General features: G+C 37.5%; 1 protein-coding gene across 4 annotated transcripts in view; it reads right to left on the bottom strand.

The window, feature by feature from the left end:
* Window positions 1-23,026, bottom strand: part of CHRM3 (cholinergic receptor muscarinic 3) — a 285,044-nt gene that overhangs the window by 186,947 nt on the left and 75,071 nt on the right. For all 4 annotated transcript variants that reach the window (XM_074580023.1, XM_074580025.1, XM_074580024.1 and 1 more), the window contains exon 2: window positions 10,032-10,144. The gene's annotated coding sequence lies outside the window, so the exon portion shown is untranslated. The remainder of the gene's footprint in view (window positions 1-10,031; window positions 10,145-23,026) is intronic.

Raw genomic sequence — 23,026 nt, forward strand, 5'->3', positions numbered from 1 at the left:
TGTTTGATGCCTCAATTCTCACAGGATTCACCACTTTCTGGCAGATCCCTTGCTTCCTTCCTCTCCCCTGAGTATAATCACACCCACAAATCCCCTCTCATAGGCTTTCAGCCACTCTTTGATATAGCTGGGCAGCCTATAAAGCAATTAAATGATTTTCCTAACATGAAAAATGCTCTTTCCTTCTTCTAATGCGGTAAAGCCAAAATATCAGCAATCATTCAGGCAGGAAAAAGTGGACCATGAAATATTTTAAATGCCTCTTATATGTTACTGTGGTGTTACCTGTTTTCAAGTGGAATCATTTTTTTCCATGCATTTGAAGCAAAGCCACCTGGAGGAGGGAACAGAGCAGCTGCTCAACTGTGCCAAGCAACAAAACAGCTTAGAGGAAGCATTAAAGAATGGCAGACTATGTCATTGAAAGTAGTAAGAAGGTTATTACGCAGGCTGTAATACAAGCTGAAATCTGGTCAGGATAACCCCAATGGCATATTTTCTTTTATTAGTACAAATGGTTGAAACGTTGCTGCTATTTCTTATCCAAAAGGTTTCAGCTTTAATGCATGGCATTGATTAATTAGCACTATACAAGAAGGTCTTGTATAACGCAGAGTCAAGCCATTAACTTCACTTGGCTGAAGATGAAACTTGGACCGTACTAAGTCCTGAATAAAGCTATATATTCTCCAATGGGATGTAATTTCTACACCACTAAAATGCCTGCATTGCTGTGGTGAAACACTGACTATTTAACAGAGCACCACAACACCCATTTCACTTAGGAGAGGAAACGAAGACTGTCTAATCTATGGAAAAACTACAGATGAGCAAATATGTTAAACCAGTAAAGCCCTTGCCAAAGAGAGGACATGGCAAAGACACTAGAACTAAAAAGTATTTAGATAAAAGCTACGGTAGTGAGTAAACATAGGCAAGACTAGTTTGACACTACACCAAAGCATCACTGTATTTTTATAGTTGATGCTGTGTAAGGCAAAAGAATCTAACACAGATTTTTATTACTTCAGTTAGTATAGCCACCATGAAAGGCAACAAGCAGCACGAGCTTATCCAAAACAGAAAACAGTAAAAAAACAACAATAAAATAATGACTATGATTTTCTAGAATAGAGGTGACACGGGATTCAATATAAGAGAAATTATATTGCACAAACTAGTCAAATAATCTTGTTAGATGAGTATTATTGATATACATGACTCTTTTTCAGTCACAAATAGAAAAAGTAGAAAATGGTTCAAAATGTCTCCCTTCTCCTGATTTTTATTTTTTTTTTTTAAACAAACAAACTCCTAGTTTTAATAAATTTAACATTCTGCTTATACATAAAACGACATCAGGTAGAATACAACAGGGCACGTGTGTCACTTCCATGAACGTCGAACCACCAGACAAACAAAAGATCTAAAGAACACCAGTGATTTGGATTAAATACTAGCAGCATAATTGAAGACTTTTCTTTTATTGTGCTACATAATAACAGTGGTTAAAGTACTGTATCTTCTAGCCTGAAAGTTTCTATCATTTTGTGAGAGCCTTTGTGTACTGAAAATGTAGAATCCACTTGAACAAGTGCGGTCGCACCCGAGATACAATTGTTAAGCTCCAACAAAATAAAAAGAACTATAGGAAGCATTGAGCTGTTCATGCTTATCTTGGCCTGTTTGTAAAATAGGAAATAACAATACCGCATGCGCAGCCAACTCCAGAGGGTAATATATCCCCTTCTAAGATAAGTATCTAAGATAGGTGTAAAAGAGGAATTGCCTTCTGGAGTTGCCTGCCTCTCTCCATTGAAAACAGCGAGACACCAGATGAATCCTACCTTTATTGTAAAAATCTGTGTAATAAGAGATGCACACTAATGGATTCAGAACACAGATAAAGCATGCAATTAAAAAAAAAAAATTAGTATAGGTTTTATTTTAAAGGAAAGAAATTAACTTTCCAAGTTTGCTCATCTCTCACAAGAGGATGATCCTCTTTTTTTTTCTCCCAAACAACTTCTTTTTTAAAGTGTCTTGATTACTTAAACTTTTTATATATGTGCATGTCTATATACTTATATATACACACTACACAAAAAAAAAAAAGACATCAGTTAATGATATACCGAAAATTAACACTGAGCTATTACAGCATATGTTGCTGCTTGGAATAATGTCTCACTAAGCCAGCGGTACCAATTATTCAAAATCAGTATTCTAATGAATTTAAACTATTATTTCTTAATATTGGCATGGCAAAGAACTACTTTTGATAACAATTCTATTCATTGCAGCATTTAAGCAAATAATTTAGCAGAAAAATTAAAATTTGCCAAGAGAAATACATACCCATAGAAATTTATAGCACAAATAAGTTGCTACAAACCCCTGTAAATGCACTCAACTCACATAAAACACAGTAAAAAGACAACGTAAAGCCGTAGAAAACAGTATAACACAGAGGGAAATAAAATGAGAGGAAAGCTGATAAGGGGAAGTGTTACATAGTTTTATGAAAAGCAGACGTAAAACTTAAGAAAGAAGGATATTAAAGTTGCTTTTGTCAAAAGCAACTCCACAAAAGACGCTCCTTAAAGTTTAGAGGATTTTATGCTGGTTTACTCCAACTTTCTTAATTCTCTGCTAAAGAAGGGTATCCAATAGCATTTCAGTGTAACCAGAGAACCTGAAAAGGTGAACATGACCCACAAATAGTAGTTATTCTATCAGAACATACGGCTGATCTACTTGTAAAAATCTGCACAGATCTAGTTTTCTAGCAACAGTTCTGATCTCAGTGAGATAGTTCTCTCCAAGCTAACAAATTGCCAGTATTTAGATGCTTTTATTGACAACAGTAAAGGGGAAAAAAAAAGTCTTATCTAAATTTCTGAAAAAATTTTTGAATAAATTTACTCAGATTTAATATAGAGCTCATCTAAAAGCAATGAATGCAGAACTAAACTGTGGATGCCTGCTGTAACAGGCATTAACAAAATTAAACCTATGAATTTTATTCTTCCCCTTCTCAAGCACTTCATTAGTCCTTTCAAAAGCCTGGATTTTGTTTCCCTGAGCTAAGAAATGTAAATTGCTTTTCAGAAGCTATGTCTTTTCTACCAGTTTCCCCTTTTCCCCATTTCTTCTATTACTGATGCTGGCTAAGAGAATAATCAAAGTTAGAGGAGATATAGATAACGTATGCGTTTGATGAGTTGGAAGTCACAGAACTGCAGTGACTCTTACCTGTTTTTCTACGTTGTGCTTTGCAAAGCTACTTTTTGAATGAGTCTTAAAATGATTATGCTTAATTTGGGCACATGGACTTATAACAGTCCTTTGCTATTAGGTAAATTATATGGTAACACTGGTATGTTGAAAATAATTAAAAATAAAATGAAAAACAAATCCATACCTCATTGTAAAAGTAAATTTTGGTGTCCTGTATTGTTCAGCAGTTTCATCAGTGACCTGCTGGTTACCAAAGATGTCCCATTGGCAAATACACAACTGACAGTAAATGCGGAAGACTGCTGATATGGCTGATGGCGGAGCCTGTAGCTGGAATGACCTTTATACGCTTCAGGTTTGGGCCGACAGACACCTTATGACGTTCCCCAGGTGCCAAGGTGGGTTTGTGGCACAGAATAACCCCCGGTGTGAGTAGGGACCAGGAGTGGAAGGGATGGGCAGCTACCCCCGCCAAGGGCAAGAGCCACGACTGCCCACATCCGGGTGGGCGAGGGTCCCGCCTGGAGTGGGAGAAGACCTCCGAAGGGCCTTACAGCCAACACACCCCTAGGTTTTATAAATATTTATGAGTATTCTAATTGTTTAGACAATTGAGGGGGGGGGAAGCAATTAACTCTTTTTAAAACTGCTTTTTCTATAAAAAAAAACCCATTATTTACTCTGATTATCAAAGGTCTGCTTTCCTCTCCCACAGTTGGGGCCACATAGCTTTTAAATATATCAATATTATCTTGTTTATTTCAGAGTTGTGCTCATATGAAAATCTAGTTCCAACACATATATTTATGTAACATAAGCCTCCAAAAGCTCCAAAATAATAAGCATTCAGAAAGGAACTCTGCCTGCTTACTATGAAAGAATAAAGAAAAAAATACTGATTGCTCTAAGCAGCATACTTTTTTTTTCCAGAAGTCCCTATTGAATAGTTTCTGTGAGAAACTCCGGGAGCTATCAAACTCAAGGCTTCTCAGGGATATGGGAAGCCATTTGATTCCAGCAGTCAATATCCACCAAACAGGAGAGGGAAAAATTTAGTTTTTCTTAAAAAGAACCAAAGTTCCATTTTCTAGGCACATTTTTTGTATGCTTAATCCGAGGTAACTTTAAAGTCCTAAATTTTCATAGTAAGCATTTAGCATATTTTCTCAAGATACTATCCAGAATTAAAACTGTGTAATTAATTACATTGTAAACCAGGCTGCTGTGCAGGTCAGAAGGGTAGGCAGGCAGGAGAGGCAACGCCACACATGGTGATGCCAGGTACCTACGCCTGACCGCCCAGAGAAACATGAAAGAAGAACACATAAGCCCTGGGCAAGCAGATTATTCTGGTGCTTACAGAGGCTGAAGTAACGAAAACTCTGAGATAAACGATCAAATCATAGCAACTGTTGGGTCCTATGTCATATAGAAGAGCTTCCCCAAATTCATTTGTCGCCACCAACCAAGAGGAACCCAAGAGAGGTGGTGAGGATGCAACGGCTGGCATCTCCTGGCCTTCAGACTTGCACACAAGTGATGCTGGCCAGATCACCCGGACACGTATTTCAGTGCTGTGAGCATGCCAGTGTGAGAACACAAATGGGTAAAATCAACTCAACTACGGATTATTTAAAAAAAAGCCGCCTCTCCCTTCAAAAAGATCTCTCACTGAGTTAGTTGCACTGATTTCCTGCAGCTCAACAAGGTCTGGCTTTGAGGGGAGGAGCTGGTGCTGCTAGGGCGCCAAAGGCAGCCGATCACCAATACGGCCCTCCTAGATCTCACACCATTTAAACCCTTCCAGCTTTGCAGGATCCTCCTCTATCAAACTGATAACGGGTTGGATAGTTCCATACTGCATCTTGATTCTCCACTGGAAACTTTACCTTCATAGCAGGAGAATAAATAAAACCAAACAGATCTGAAGCACTCACAGTATATTCTTACATCACTAATTGTTAATGAGAAAAAAACCTTCTAAGAACAAAAACAAATAATGAGTTTACTAGTATTTGCATGTGGCTTTTGTTACCGTAATAAAACTGGCAAGCCCTTAGTCTTTTGTAGAAAATGTCTGCTATTGCTTTTTTGTGGTAGCACAGTAGAAAGGATAAAAATTAAATATTAATTCATGGAATATATTTTCAAGCAAGTTCGCTGGTGCTTTAAACCCAGCACTTTCTTTAAGAACCTGGTGCAGTTAAAGAGTATAGAACTGAAACACAGCAGTAATGTTACCACAGAGCCTCTTCTCAATCCGAGCATCTTTACTCATTATTGTTTTTTTTAAATGCAAAAAGCTCACAGAAGTAGTTAGTTAGCACAAATAATTTATGAATTCAGAAGAAAACTATACACAAATTCAAACCTATAGAAAGTGACAATATTCTCCTGTCTCCACTCAGATAAAGAAATTGCATGCAGAAGTTCATTTAAAGCCAAATCTTATCAAACCCACATTAGGACACTCTTTAAAAGGAAATAAAATGATGCACCAATCCATTGACTAGCGCACCCATCGGGACATGCTGATAAAGAATCATTAGTCAAAATTCCCTACTAATAGAAAATCATTAGTAAACAAGCACATCAGCACCAATGCCTCTTAGGTTACTGAGCCTTCTTTTAACCAATACCTAGTTTTGAGGCTAGTTTCTCTGTAGCTTTTGAAGCTTCCGTGGCATAATTTATTCAAGGCTCTTGACATAGTGTAGTCCTTTTGGATCACAGTATCAGCTTGAAAATGAAGTACACAGAAGTGTGTGGAAATGGAAGTAAAAGGGAAAAGCAGAGTTCTTACTTTATTTGAATGTACCAAGGCAGCATTAAAAACCTATCTTAAATTCACCCAAACCAGAAATTTTCAAGACAAAGTGATTCCTTTGTTTCTGTTTATTAGCTGCAGACACCTCAGGATATCTCAGGATATACCTCAGCAGTATTGTGATTACTTCCAATGGATTACTTCCGTAATATATGCTTCATTTTGATTCTCTCAAGTGTATCTGCTATACCCTTTATTCTGGTGTCCAAACGAAACAACCTGTGATGTGTTCGGACAGCCAGTATAGCAGGTGGACACGGGATGGACACAGATTCACTGAATACATCTGTGAGAACTCTGGCAGAGCAATAGTCTAAGAAAAATCAGTGGCAGTCTAGGGAACCCTGAATTTCCACAATAAGGAGAAAGCAATGGAAAGAACAAAAATTGATTGGTTTGAATACTTATTAATGAGGATTTACAGTTAAAATGCAGCGCTTCAGTTACAACGCCATCAGTGAACTGTGCTGAGCCATTAGCACAGAGAAGCTGAAATGAGTTCAGAAGCAGAAACATCCAAAACGCAACCTTCCCATTATTTAGTGTTGGTATAGGAGGTTTCGGTATATGGTTTTCGACAGATTGTTTTGAGTTGAGAAATTGAGACCCAGGGCTAGACTTTCTCCATGTTTTCTTCCTGTTGTCTTTTTTTTTTTTTTTTTTAAAGTCAGGGAATAGGACTGTAACACGGCCTAACAGTTGATGATATTGTCCCCACAAGTTCCCACGATGTGCCCCCATCCCTGGAGACACTCAAGGCCAGGCTGGATGAGGCTCTGAGCAACCTGATCTAGTTAAAAATGTCCCTGCTTACTGCAGGGGGGTTGGACTAGATGACCTTTAAAGGTCCCTTCCAACCCAACACATTCTATGATTCTATGAAGTGGTTGTCTGTACTACGTAACACAAAAAATACAGCTGGTAAGTACTAGGACTTTGGGATACCTGCTACATTTTTTTTATTGAGCTTCCTAGACTTATTTTCAGTGTACCTTCCAAGTAAGTTAATGTAATTACATACTAAAAATTCCTTCATTATTCTTATAACTTAACGTAAGGTCTGTACAACTTACCTTGTTTGTAGATGTCCTGACCTCTAATGTTTTATATATACTCTTTTCAGTTATCATAAGTATCTCCTAAACAGCACCTGGCTTCTGCCCCTTATTGCATCTTTCTCATCCTGTGCTGACTTTGAATATTCAGTATCTTTAAAAGAATCCATCAATATTAAAATACCATATGAAGTTTCCCAAATAGGAGACAGTTAAGATTTCCCACTTTTTATTGTTGTTGTTGTTTACTTTTGTTTGTTTGTTTTTATCTCAGTGGAGTTGACTGCTTCCCAGCCACAAAAAACTGCCAAAGTTAACATCAGCGCGTCCAATGCAGAATGAAGATACAGAAGACACTCAATAACTACAGGCTGATGTACAACTTTGCATTTCCAGTACTCCTTCCATTTTCCTTTCATGTAAGTTCTTCTCATATCCCAACATCTCCTCTAAAAGCCCAACGTATCATCTTAACATATCTTTCTATAGTAAGTTTCCCTGGTCTAGCTAATGGAGTGTAGGACTTGAGAACAAACTGGAACTATTATCATTATCATTTTTATTTTACAGATCCAAAATGTATGTTACCATTTTGAGTATTGTTTCTTCTCTTGTAGGGTTTGAATTTGGCAAGTGGGGATTATTTAGCCTCCAGATATCATTCTGCAAGCTACCATAGTAAGGGCAGAAAATACTCTAGGTTCCACATCACGTGTGGTGACGTTCAGTTTACCTACTGATGTCCAACTTCGCTTTAATCTGGTTAGGAAGAAGCGGTGGGGTAACTCACTGGCCTTTTGAGAGCCTACATGAGTCTTGAGTGGATACAATAGTGAGGGGGGCATGAAGATGCCCCCTCACACAGACATCCTCTTTGCTTGAAGAGGTTGACTGCAAAGGGGAACAATTCTGACAAATAGGACTGCCAAAGCAAGCAGTGTTTGTTTTTTTTTTAATTAGCACGGCAATGCAAAACTGCATTTATTAAACAATTTAATAATTTGGCCCCAAAGGACACACTGTGGACTGGATTCTGTTCTGAGGCTGGTAGACACAGAGCATAATTGCAGTAAAATGTGGTATAGCAGACCTCTGGAAAAGGTGACAAAATCCTTCAGTGCTTACACATACGGGACAGACATCCTTTTCTGTTTAAAGAAGTTACTTCTTCCACCAGACCTGTCACAAAGCCCTGATTTCATCAGGAATCAGTGCACATTCAGGATGCAAAAACAGGCTCAGAAATGTATGGCACATTGCTGATAAGGAAGAGGAGAAAAGAAAAGGTCAAGTCTTTGAAGCAAATCAGCTAATTCGGCAAATAAAAAGCCTGGTTAGGGAACAATGCAGAACTCAATGAATACCCGGGGAACTGCCTTGCAGAATCAACAGGTGCTAGATAACCTATCAAACAATATCTTTTTTTCCTTTTTTTTTCCTCAATAATTTGCCAGCAGAAACAAGTGAGTTGCTGTTTTCTTTGCTATTTATCTGGCTCCCTGGTTTCAGAGTTGTATGGTTAGTACCTGGGAGACATATCATTTGAAACGCAAAACCAGCTCAAATTGGTAACAGAGGGGCAAGTAGAAGACATCCTCCAAAGGATGAAAAAGATGTGCTATATGTCTGTCCATTTCACTGGGCAAATACCTACTTCGACCAAAAATAACAGTAACCAGTTTTTCTGGTAAATACGTCTATCCATTTATATGGGCTATTTAAACACATCTTTCCATTATCAAGTGCAAACACACCTCTGGAAACTCTGTTGCCTCTGTCTTAGTTCATTACAGTACTTAAGCATATTGTAAGAACGGCTTTGACTAGTGCCATTAATTTGACTCTTCTTTTCAATGCTTGCATCTGCTTTTCTCACTACTTCTGCGTACCTCTAAGGACTCTGGAATCCGGAACAGGAATAAAAACGGAAAGATACCTTTCATGCTGGCATATCATATCTTTTCTAATTTGAACCCTAGACAAAAACTTAAGGTAATAGACATTTGCAGACAGATTTTAACGATGGCTAGGCAACTATTCCAGAAAATGCAGTAGCGTTCACAAATAAAATTCAGCCATAAGAGCCATGTCAAAATCCTGAAAAAGGAGAAGAACAAGACAGTGAGGATTTTAACCTCAAATGCTTAACCTGATATTTGGACAGGAGACTGGGCTGCTATTTCTGGTGTGTTAAAGAGCAGTCAGTGGAACATTTGGATGCCCAAATTTGGTTTGTCAATGCGTTTAGCCAAATGAACAACTAGTGCTTTGGATCTCATTATTGCATGTCTGGACACTGTAAATCAGAAGTGATAGCTCAGTTATACTATGAGAAGCCTTGCTTTTAATATTATTGTTTATACAATACTTAACATTGCTCACGGATACTATAATCAGATTAACTGTAGGCACAAGACATAGAAGCAGTATAAAAATAAAACCAAAAACTCTTCTTTCTAAATATTTTCTCCAATTTACTTTTTTCCCCTGTTTTGAGTTATATTTGTAACACAGTTACAGTTATTTTGTTATTAAATACATTGTGGCATGTGTGATACCAAAAAGAACATTTTGCTGGAATCTAATTTGACGTAAGATACTTCACGTGGAGGTAAAGATGCTGTCAAGCTGAAGGGAAAGATCATATTTCAAGCTGTGTATCAGGATCTTTGCACAGCTCCAAAATCAAAAAAGAGAAAAAAAAAAAAGTATGGTAATTTTTTGAAGTTAAGTCTTTAAAACATCCTCAAGTAGCTTAAGAGCTGTTTTTTATATAGTCCATAAATTGACAACCGTAAGCTACACCATATGAAAACAATGAAAATTATATCCAATGCAGATCTCTGCAAAATTTTATTTCCTTCTCTGAAGTCGAGTATTTAATAGGTACATACAGGAACAAAACTTACCATGGACAAGGAAGAGGAGAAGTATATATCATGTTTCAGATGACTGTAAATCATCCAACAGGTAGCCCATTATACCATACGCTGATGAAAGCTTTTGCCATAACCATCAAGATCTTAAAAAAAGCAAAAACAAAACATACAAAAGATAATCAGACATTGAAACAGTGATACTTAGATAGATACTTGCAGTTCTTTCACAGTTTTTTTGGCTTTCAGCTGACTTTTCAAGATGCGGACCTTTTATTCATTGTTGTTTAATGCTGATAGTTTTATGCATCAGCATTTTACTCAAAACTACATTTTCAAGTGATATTTTATTTTCATTTTTGTTTCTTTTATGCAGGACATCACCATGAGCTTTCCACCAAAGCATAAAATCCACACACTAAAATTAACTACAAAGGTGCATGACAGGGAAGATGTGAGCGGGCAGCCGGGCAGACGCGTCGGCAGGCGGCTGACAATGCCAACACCTCTAACACAAGGTAGGCTGCTTAATTTGGGTTAGGAGTGCTCGCAGAACAAGGAACACTGTCCTGGTTTCAGCTGGGACAGAATTCATTTTTGTTCTAGTGGCTGCTGTGTTTTGGACTTGGTATGAGAGGGATGCTGATAACACATTTTTTTTTTAGTCGTTGCTAAGTAATGCTTACATTCGTCAAGGACTTTTTCAGCTTCCCATAGAAGCTGAGAGTGAGCATAGACAGAACAAGCTGGCCCAAGGAATATTCCACACCACAGACGTCACGCTCAGGATCTAAATGAAGGTTGGCCAAGGGGCAGATATCCACAATCACTGCTTGAGACAGGCTGGGCAACTGATCATCAGGTGGTGAGAGCGACTTGTGTTGTATCATTTTAGTTTGTATATTCTTTTGCCATTATTTTCCTTTTCCATTACTGTTCTATGAAACTGTCTTTATCTCAACCCACGAAGTGTTTTTTTTCTTTCCCCCTCCTTTTCTCCCACTTCTCCTTACCCTACTTGGAGGTGGCGGGGAGTGAGCAAGTGGCTGCGTGGTCCTAGTTGCTGGCTGGGATTAAACCACAACAAACATCTATCATCCCATCGACAGCAATGTATTGCTACTACCTCCTTGTTTCTATTTCACTAAACGTGAAGGCCAGAATCATACAAAGCTCATTTGAGGGTCCGATCTCAAAGTTGCATTTTTAAACACATCCAATGGGTAGAAAGGCAAGAGGGAGTCCAGGCCAAGTGGTCATGTAGCACTGAGGTAAAAGCCGACAGAGTTTCACTGAATGACACATAACGTCACCAATTTTCAGCAATGTCATTTTCTCCCAATAAATCCTCAGTACAGATTCTTGAAAAAAAATTTTTTACGGAACCATTCTTTCATGGTTCCTCCAGATTCGCAGACAGTGCAGCCACTTAAACTAAAACACGGGCTCAAACTGAAAATTTGACAAATTTGGGTTTGTTCAGGTTTTTTGGGGGGGTTGGGGTTTTTTTCTGCTATTTGTTTTTTGAGGCTTTTTTGCTCAAAGCAAAAAAGGATGGGAGAGTCCTACCACTCTTGAAGCATCCCATTTCAATAGTTTCAGATTTAAACATTTCTTCTCAAAAGAGGCTTTTTATTTCAGTTAACATTTAATGTCAAATCTTAGATTAAAAGAAAGTCAAGACTAAAGTGAAAGTGTGATCCCAGAACGGTGGTTCCTCTTTCATTGAAGTGCGGGGTTCCAAAACATGCTTTTCATCAGATATAGAATAGGATTTCAAAGATCTCTCTGAAGTGGTTTTTACATTTTCCATAGAACCATACTCATCTCAAAAGCTAGGGAATTGATTTACTTTAATGAGAAAAGTTTAGGTAAAATGAATATCATTTTCTGAACATTTCCCACAGAATATTTTTGTCAGCATCAATCACACATTTCTTCTGTCAGCTTGTGCTGAAATTCTACATCTAAATTCTGTTTAATAGCTTAAGGGCAGCTACATGACCCTTCCAAACATTTAACCTTTCTGGTCTCCCTTTCTCTTCTAAAAACCCATTAGAAATGCTGAATTACAGGCTCAGACAAGTGATACATAAATTTATGAAAATTGGATGGGTAGAAAGTGTCATCACACAAATCTACTATAACCAACTCTTATCCAGATTCATTTTACAAGGGAAATAAATTCTTAATTGTCCTAATTTTATCATGGTGGAGACCTGCATGAAAGTCAAACAAATATGCTTAGGAAAAGGCATTCTACTCACATACAATAGTTTTTGATGTGCGTGTTCTTCTAAGTACTTTTCTGTACTCATTTTCTAATGCAGTTTCAAAGGACAAAAATACCTGTTTTCAAGGATAGTCAGGCTTTGTTCAGACAATCAGGAACTTTAAGCAGATCCTGCACCAGGCTACTTATTGCTGCTGCTTCTCGCATCCCTACTGTCTTCTCAGCACAAGGGAACACGAGTGAGAAATTGGCCCAACTCAAAAAGAACTTGCAAAAAACTTATTATTTTTTTTTAAAGGCAGGTCTGTTTTCCCCACTCAGTTCAATGCTTGGCTACAAAACCCACAATGCTCATGTAATGGATGAGGGAGCGCAGGGGTAGGCACAGAGAGGAGAAGATAAACCTGCCACTGCTACTACAGAAATGCACATCAAACTGCATCCTTACTTTGAGAAATAGTTTATCAGTGAAGACAGTATTTATATTAACACGTTAGTATTTTAACACAGTATTGCAAGTTCACAGCTTTGCTATGTCAATATATTATGCAGTACAAACTTCTAACATTTAAGGCTTTCTAAAGACAAAATTAAATTCAAATAAAACAAGAAAAATGTGGAACAGATTTGATATGGTTATTTGGGGTCTTTTACAGGATATTCTCTTTTTTTTCCCCCTCAAAGTCTGCAAGAAAAAATATCTTTATGATAAGCTCTCCCCATAACTTAAAGTGATCTATTTGTTATTTTATTCAAATTACTTTCTTTTAATCATTTGCAGCTCTCCACTTACGAAAGGGCATCAGCCTGGCCCTGCCAAAACAGTGTGGTGGGTAATCAGATAATTAGTTTTCCTCCTACATTACTCCTTGAACAGGTTTAGACTTTATTGAACTACTTCCTTCCAGGTTAATACAGGATCAAGAAAAAAACACACAGCCCAAAAAAAACCCCAAACAATAACAACAAAACTAGAAAAACACTTTAAGGTTTGAGTTTGTTTGTTTTTTTTTTAAAAACGCTGGGAAGAGACAATTTTCCACTCTCCTAGCTCCTTCCTTTAAAAGATACAAAATTAATGTGAGAACTCCAAAAGTCTTCTTTATATGAGCACATGTTCCCCTTTCCACTAAAGCAGTACCTTCCCCAAAATTTTCACAAACTTCACATATTCTTCTTTGCAGTGTGAGAAGCTGCAGAACGCCGAAAGCCATCGATGCACACAGATAACTGCTGTAGTCACGTTATAACTTCTGAATAACTACACCTTTGTTTAAATAATTGCGCTGTCATAACAAGTAAACGCACTCTATTTTTTATGTCAATGGACTAGTTATGATCACTCGCAGTATGATCAACCACGGTGTCTCAAATGCAAGAGAATTGACTTACTGCTGTGAGGTGCAAATTTACTAAAACATTTTAACAGAAGCCCCTGACCACCATTCAATCATAGGACTGAGTGCTTTATCTTGCAAGACTAGATTCCCAAGCTGCTGTTAAGGATGCTTTAGCAACCTACGTTGATTGCTAAAAGCTGGAAATGGCGTTTGCACATTCTGCTGACCACCTTCATACTTCAAGACGACATCTGCAGAGCCAAAACAATACGAGTTTTGGTCTTCCTGTGGTATTTTCACTGCCCAGAAAATTAAAAACCATAAAAAGACTTGCCGTTTTCAAATACTTTAGGAATATGGAAGAAAAATAAACCTTGCAAGGATTACCATGGTTATACTTTTTTTTTTTTGAGTACACACAAAGCCAAATAAGGTAGTATTCACAATATAGAGGCCTTTTAAGGTAGCTACGAAATATTAGTGAAAGTTACAAAACAGCTGAGAACGCAAGCATCTAAAAATATACTCATTGTAGCCAGAGTCTTGATCTGTTCCCAGCACTTAAGTGGAGCAGGTAGACAGTAAAAGTTTATTTGTGACTTGACTGCTGGACACAAAACACCTGGCTGAAATTACAGTCACACATACAACCACATGAAAAACAGCGGTCCCTCTGCATCAGCATTATACAGGGACAACACATCCCTGCATCCAGCCCCTACAAGGTCAGCAGTTCCCCAGCGCAGGTACAGGCACTGGCACCGGTAACCACCTCCAGCAGGAAGGGGGCAGCCTGCTCCGAAAGCAGAGGTTCTAAGCTCAGTAGAATACAAAAAGACTCAGACGGTCTCCAAGGATAAAGTAAAAATTTTATCCTGGATTCACTTCTCAGAAATGAGAAGACAGCTGTAGACTGTGCGTATGTGTCTCTGCCACCTCCACAAAAGCCCTTCTAAAAAAGGGCAATTTCGTGAGCGTCCTATGCAGCTATGTAAGTATCCAGATGCAACATGAATTAGCAATTGATTTCATTAATTAGAAAAGTTGCTTTGAAGGAAGTGAGTAGTATTGACACAAGGAGTTTGCAAGCATTGTTCTCTGTTGAAGCCTAAGCTGTCATTTCAATACAGGTTTTTTTTCCTAATAAGCAACCTGCACTGAAGACTAATTAGAAGCCACAGGTACTTTGCGTGTATTTCACCAGCAGTGAAAGGCTAATCTCAAATAGCTAACTGCAAATGGCTCGTCTTGTACCAATACAACCCCCGAGTGACTCGCACACCCTTTACGGGCAGGTTATCGGAGCCTGTCCCAGTGCTGCTCACCTGTAGGGGCAGGGTGGCGTGCGGGCATTCATGCAGTGCCTGCCCCGGCTACTCCCCACGCATCCCTCTGAGCCAAAATACATATTTAGTATTGGATACGTAGTTAGTTGTTGGATACACTAATTTTCACTCATCGAAGCGTTATCACAGAGGAGAACATCGTGTGTACTTGTACCTCTAATTCTAAGTATAATTATTGACCCTCTTCCTGTCTTTTTTTTTTTTTTTTTAAAATTAGTCAAACCCATGGTTACTACCTGGTATAATGTAACAGAAAACACAAAAACCCAACAGTGCTGCCAGCTACACGCTGTGCAAACCAGGATGGACATGCTGTGTAAATGCGCATGCAAGCGCTAAAGAGCTCTGATGATAAAACACACAATACACAGTTTGTTTTAAATCAGTGACTGTATTCAAACTGATTGCTATTTATACAGTTTTCTTTATTTAAATCATACCCCTCATTAGATCCAGTTATGCTAAGATTCGCATCAACCACATGCTAAATGCCAATTGATTATTATAACACACTGAAAAATAACAATATATTGTTTACAGCAGGAAGAGAAACTGGATGCACATGACCCCTTATAATGAAAAGAACCCTGGATCATATCCAAATGACCAAACATTTTGGCCCCTGGCAACTGCTGTAACTGTTGTTTTAATCAAACTTTGTTTAATGTTATGAATATGCAATATTTAAAATCTGTGGAGTAGCATATTATTGCTTGAAACTCTCAAGTTTGTTTTAACAGTGAGATCTTATAAGCACAATGTCTAATGAGTACTGATAAAGTGCTTTTTAGTCCTTATACGAACTCTACGAGCCACTGACCTATTTTCAATGCGTAACTGATTCAGTTCACACAACAACAACAAAAAAATCCACTACTCAGAGACCAAAGAATACAATTTTCTATTAAAATGCTATTTTCCAAAAAGAAAAAAATGTCCAAAAAAATAAGTGTAATGATGCTGCATTCAGAGCACAGTTAATTAAAAGTGCATCTGGCAGCATGCATTGTTTAAAAAAAAAAAAAAAAAAAAGAAATCTGAATTTTCACAAAGAATTGGCTGATAATAACTTTTCAAACAATAGATTTTCAATCTCAGGAAGGAAGAACTATTTACCTGTGATCTCAAAACAATGAATACTGCTTGTAGTAGAGCAAGTAAAACTGTGAAACATAATTTACCCTTCTCTTGCACCTTTCCTCATTCAGTGTTTGCAATGAATTTAAGGTTATTGGCCTTAACACTTCAATGCTGATGTATATAAAATTATTTATTATTTTATTGTAATTCATTTTAAAATAAAAATTCCAATAATGAATTACCAATGAACAGTGTTAATTTAGTTTGAAATTTAGGTAAGACTCCACATAGTCACAAGTGGATCTGTTATCTCTGTTTAGTATTTTTTAGAAGTATTTGTATGAACATTTTGCTCTTAATTTCCCATGCAAACCATGGTCTTCACTTAGGCTATTTGCTTCAGATCTGCATGAAGCCTCATAATGGTATGTCGATATTTGTCTGCATGTCTTTTAAGCTCTTTGTGGGGAAAAATACTCATTTTGCTGCTGTAAGGGGACAGAACAGAGGAATCGACGTGTCAGTTTGTATCAACAGGTTCTGAATTTCACTTACATGCATGGTAATAAACGACACATTTAATATAATTCTGAGTATAATTTTTAAAAGGTGTGTAATGTTAAAAATACTTTCCTCCTAAATGAATCCATGAACTTCCCTTGTCACTCACTCTCTTCCATTAGCAGGACACCAGGCGAAGAAATAAGGCTCATGTATTTCCTGTGAGGGAGCTCTGTTCTGAGCAAACAGGTAATGAAAATGTGACACTCGTTCTTCACTGCTGCGGTGCACGTTCTTTCTATGAGCTAAGATGCTGCAGGTTTAACTTTCATGGCAGTGTACAGTCTCTAACAGATTCTTGACCAACGGACGTCAGGAACAACTGTGTTCCATCCCTGCCAAATAGCTATTTCTTCATTTTACGCTACAGGAATAGCTCTATTTCCACCTTGCAGAAAATGGGTGACCCACCAGAATATTTTTACCGTATCAGCAACAGAAAGGAGATGTCACATGCAAAAATGCTGCTTCTCAACACATTCAAATTCTCTGAACAGCCATTGACATTGCTTGGCAAAGCAAGTATTTCTATCTTCATATCCTATGAACCAAATAATATTTTGGGGAACTACAGAAGTTCCTGTCCAACCTGTTGTGCTATACAACAGTTAAAACCAAACTAAACTTTTTCTATACTGTTATTTCATCACCTTTTGCCTGTATGAGACATTAATAAAGTAGGAAGGCAATTAATAAAGTCAGAATTGATGGTTTGAGCAGATATTCTACCATCTAGCAATAACAGTCCATTAAAAAAAAAAAACAAAAAAAAAACCAAAAGAAAACTACTTTTTATCCAAGAAAGAATCCTTATCCAGGACTGACTGTGGATGGAGCCTGAGAGCAGAACACGGTTCTCTTGGTCAACTTACCCTCACACAGCAGCATATGCCCTCAGAACTAATCCTTTAATGAACTAGTGTTAATTAACAATAAATCTCTAAATATGCCAGCCATATCATCACTTGTGGAAAAAATAAATAAAGCCTGAAATATCACCTCTATTATATTGTAATAAAACCTGCTTAGGAGAAATGAGATTGGAACAGCTTCATGGCACCTCCTCCTCAATGCATGTCAACACCAGCAATGTGGACTTGGGACTCAGAAGTGAGGGGACAGCAGACTGTTTTTACCCTCCTCAGAAGGGTCATTCATCCTCCTCTTAACGGGCATGTTGGGCGCCCAACTTGGTGCAGCAAATACCCGCTATACACGCTAACTGGGAGTACAAATATGAAAACAATCCCGGTTCCTTGGGAGCAAAGATAAAATCTAAGATGTGGGGGAAAGAAAGCAGCCATTTCAGAGTCCGTGGCTTACAGGATGAAGTCTCACTATATAAGGTAATTTAAGTAGTCAGTAACTGACCAGTATGCAGTGCACAGACTGATGTTAATCACGACCTTATAAATAAAACTGTTCAACTGTCTTTCCATTCGTGGCCTTCACATTAGTTCCATTAGTTCTCTTCACCCGACGACTTTTGACGTTACATGTTTGTCTAGCGTTCATTAGTTGGGATTTCCTTATGGTCATATACTCGGTTGCTCTAAAGACTTCCTCTGGAGCGCTAGATCTTGTTCAATGATTTCTTCTACAGATGCAGGCGTGAAATGCTGACTAGTCCCCCCACCCCCAATCCCCCAAAACTACAATGAGAAGGAAAAAAAAAAAAGTTGCACTTCAGAATGGAAAATAACTTATCTGCATCATCTAAACTGAAGAAAACTCAGTAGGGACAGTGGGAGACAGTGGATTATTGCAAAATTGAAAGATTTGAGGATTACTGGCAAGACAAACTTCCCTGGTACTTTTCTTTTAGAAACGCGCAGGATAGTCAAATATGTTCCCAAAACTTCCCATCCTGCTCTGCTGACTAACAATAAAACAGATACTGAGCGCTCAGCTCTTCTGTGCATTGGTGCTGCTTTTTGCTAAACCATACTACCAGCCAAAGCATGGCCAGAATTTATGCACTTACAATGGTACAGTCAAACACCAGCCAAAAACCCTCAGAGATCTTACAGTTAGATGTTCAAGCAAAACATCTGGGCACTTCTCAAAGGATGCAGCAGATAGCACTGGAGAAAAATTTGTTGAAAAGTATCAATATTGTACTTCAACTACCTACCTACATGGATGAGTTACCGAACATTTGAAGTGTTGCTTTACCCTGAAGCTTGCCAGTGATGCTCTAAACAATTCACAGGCCGCCTGTTTAGAGTGACAGGTTTGGGGAGAGGGAAGGTTAGAACCTCAAATCAGGGAATACAGGAACCAGGAAAATTATTCTTTGTCACCTGGGGAAGGGAGCCAGCTGGCCCGTTTGTCAGAGCTTTTTCCTCCAAGGGACCAAAAAAAAAAATAATGGACATACCAGAGGCATAGTCGGCAAATTTTCTTCTCGTTGCTAGAAGAACTGTATTGGAAGTAGCACCCTCAAAGTAGGAGGAAAATCACAAGAGGTGGGAAGAAAGCAGAGTTAGAAAGTTTCATTACACTTATTTTTCTGTGAAAATACCGTATAGCATAATTGCTGAGGAACAAGTAATTTTGCTATAATGAAAAAGATGTACGAAGTTCAAAAGGCTTTGAGGTAACAGAGAATATCCATCAGTTCACAATATATGCAGCTCTTCAAATTGCTGAGCAAATTAGTTCAGCAGATGTCTTCCATTATTAAGGCATAAGTACATATTGTACAAACCCCAGATAGTCAAGTTATATTACTGATTTTTATACGGGTGATAAAACCCAATGTTTAAAAAACTATTTTTATTACTGTTTTAGCATAATTCTTATTGTAACTTAACCCCAGGCAATAAAAAAAGAGGAAAAAAAATCAGCAACCTATTCCCTCAAAATTAACATGGCTTCCCTGACCAAGATGTTGTTAGACAAATCTGAATATTCTTTTTCTACATTACTCTTGCTCTGTGTTATTACAGTGTCTAGGAAGATCCTTTTGGGGGGAAATAAGAAGAGACAGGCATTATTTTTTCTGCTAATAAGATACAAACAAATAAGATAAAGAATTATGATACTACAAGGATGTACTGTACTTTGCCATGTGGTAGCTTTACTAGTAATAATTATGAGAATAAGTTACACACAAAAATCATTAAAGAGGGATTAAAGGCTTATGCTAAACCTATAAAAGCTAGGACCTAAAGGCTAACCTTCAGATATTAAAAAGGCTTCCAAAAGGCAAGTAAGAACATGCTGTATATGGGGGGATAATCACTTTATAAACTTTAGGTCGAGGTCTGAAGAACCATATCATTCTTGTTTTGTTTCATTAGAATAGGAATTAGAAATATAAATGGAAAGTGAAATCATAGTTTTCAGTCTCAATAGTCTTCAGTAGAACGCCTGCCTTTGAAACTCCTCTTTATACCGTACCTTTTCTGTAAATGAAACAGGTACAAGTGCTCATGCATAAGAGACAGCAATATTTGTACAGTCAAAATAAAACAACTCCTCAATCTCTCTTCTCAGCAGATTATAACTTTGCTAATTCAACCAATTGGGCTATAGGTTTCTATGGCAATGGACCTTTTCTGCTTTCAAAGACCCAGAAAGAATGTTTTAGTCATTTCAAACTTATACTTTGAGGAGACCCCAGAACACCCAGCCCAAATGCTGACTTTATTTCCTCACCTAGTAACCAGGCTTGAGGAGTTCAGCACGTGGCCCCACATGCTCAGAAACATCCCTGTGAGCACAGCAGCAGAGCCTCGCTCCTCCTGCTATAGACGGGCTGAAAGATTTCTACTTGCACTAAGGGGGTCAGGCAGTGTGCAAAGAAAACTGTTTTAACACCATGTTTGAATGGTAAACACCGCTATGTACTGTCACAAGTATTCCTCGATACTACCCTACTTCTCCCTCTGCCCTCTGAAATAGACAACTATTAAAGGAGAAGAGCATAAACATCCAATACTTGCTGTCACTTAACAATTAACTCATCAGAGAGGAGAATGATCTCAAGGCTGGCAAAGGCTTAAAAGACGTTACCGTTTTTTTTATTTCAAAATCCCATAATAAAACAACTAGAATAATTCAATAGAACATCAAAAAAGAAAGACGCTTTCATTAAAACACAATACTCTTGTGTGATCACAACTTTATCCCTCTATCCTTTTTATTCATGATCATTATCTCAAACGACCCCACAGACCCATGTAACTTTATAACTGCGCTTTATACAAAATAACAGGATAACCTGTGTTCTTAACAAATCCTATATTGGAAGTGGTATCAAAAGGGTATGGGAGGAAAAAAAAAAAAAGTAGCTATGATTGTTTCAGCCTAGTGGAATACTAAAACTGTTTTATTTATTTAACAAATACAATCCATGTATTGGCTCTTGCCCCACCCCCCACCCCCCCCGCCTTAAATGAGACTACATGTAAAAAGGGATTTCTATTTTATTCAGGTATATTCTAGAGCACACGGTGTCCTGAAATTTACAACTGTTAAAAAACTCCAAAATTTCATTTGATATTTATTTTTTGCTTAAGAGACATCCTTTTCACGCAAAAGATACTTAATCATATTGTTTTATCAGTTATAAGCTTTTTTAAACTACTAGAGGGTTTCGAAAAACTAGTCTGTGTTTTGATCACACTCAAAACAGATTTGTGTGTTTGTTTCCAAAGAATAAGTTATAAAGGAAGATGGGGGGGAGGGGGCATGTTTTTTATTTAGATTCTTTTTTTGTTATTTTTTTTCTCTTTAAGAAAGAGTCCTTGTAAAAAAAAAAAAAACCAAACAAACCAAAATCTGATAACTAAAAATGCCTTCTAAGTGTTTCATTTTCATTAGTATTTTGTTACCACTATTGTTTTTCTTGATAGAAAGATGATGTTCTTTCCAGACATTCTTCACAGAAAGCCTGTTGTATTTTGTGTCCACTCATTTTGCAATTTACTTCAGAAGAAAGTCATGTAAGCTACGGGAAACAAAGATTTCAAATACTACGGCCTTCCATACAGCACATCGTAACGCAAAAATAAGACCATATAGAAGAAGGGCATCAAATTTAACCATATTCTCCACTGTAAATAATTATAAGGATACATCTGAAATTCCTACGAAACTTTTAGGTACTCACAGAACATTCATTGCTATGGTATCAAAATTCAAGTTCAGTAGCAAATTTCAGACATTCGAAATATCAAGCTCTCAACCAAAATACACAATGCCTAGCTGCAGGAAAATTACAGCATTAAGTTCAAATCTTCTGTTTTCTCCATCCAAAGCCTGTTGGCATAAACTGTAAATGTGATGAGACTAGAGACTAAAGAGGAAACGTAGATTACGTTAGGGTAAAATAACTTTAAACATAGGCTTAATACATGAGCATGGCTTCACTAGACAGTTTTTTAGTTCTAAAATCTGCAATTCAAAATCAGCCAGATGAAAGTATATGAGAGGTAAATAGAGTAAGATGAATCCAAGTGATACAACTGCTGCCTCAGAAGGGATAATTTGGCTGTAACTACCAAAAAAATCCCAAGGAGTCTTCTACAGAAGGAAAACCCTAATTTGAGATGGTATATTTCTTATTTTCACCAATAACTGTATCGAACAACACACCAACTAATGCAGAGGAGCTGAAGACTGTGCATTCTTTTAGAAAGGAAAAAATTTGCTTTTAAAGCAAATCAGCCATGAATTAATGAAAACAATGAGATGCTCAACAATCCTGAACAATGCTGATGAGGAAGTACAAACCAAAACCATAACAACCTTAAGGTTACCTCTGAGACTGGCTTCTACAGGTAAGATATCTCGTAAAGGAAGAAAAGAAAAAGAAAAAAAAAAAAAAAACAAACTAAAAAACGGAGGGAAACATTGATTACCTATGTGGAGTTTAGTTTCAATATATCCCAATGAAATCAATAAAGATCAATACTATCTACATCTGTAACGGCAACAGTACGTGACAATTGTGACAAGGAGAGATGTGAAACACGCTGACTTTTCCCTCCAAGTAGAGATAACCAGCAATTCCTCAGACACTCTGGTGACACAGAACTGTGTTTATATTTTAGATGCTGACCACAATAAGTCAACAAACGTTAATGACCATCTCTTTCCAGGCAAAACAAACCATTTTTGTAACAGATTTTGTTTCTCCCAAAGTTTCTAAAGGCAGTAATTGTAAATGTATGAGTTTAATCTCATCTTGTGGAATTTGTGCTGAAGTTCACTTTGTACATCCAGCCAAACTAAAGATTTTCCTGCCCAGTGACCTGAAAACATTTGATTCTCCCAAAGATGCTAACATCTTCCCTTAGAAACCAGAGCATAGACCACCGAAGCAAGACAGCTGAAGACTTCCGGATAAGAAATACAGGGTTATGCATTTTATTTCATATAACGTATGAACTACATCATAAATTCCCCATAATACAGTTTTTTCTTCACAAGCACAGTTTATGCGTTGGTCGTTTGTTT

Source organism: Larus michahellis, chromosome 3, assembly GCF_964199755.1.
Source record: "Larus michahellis chromosome 3, bLarMic1.1, whole genome shotgun sequence".
NCBI classification, from domain to species: domain Eukaryota; kingdom Metazoa; phylum Chordata; class Aves; order Charadriiformes; family Laridae; genus Larus; species Larus michahellis.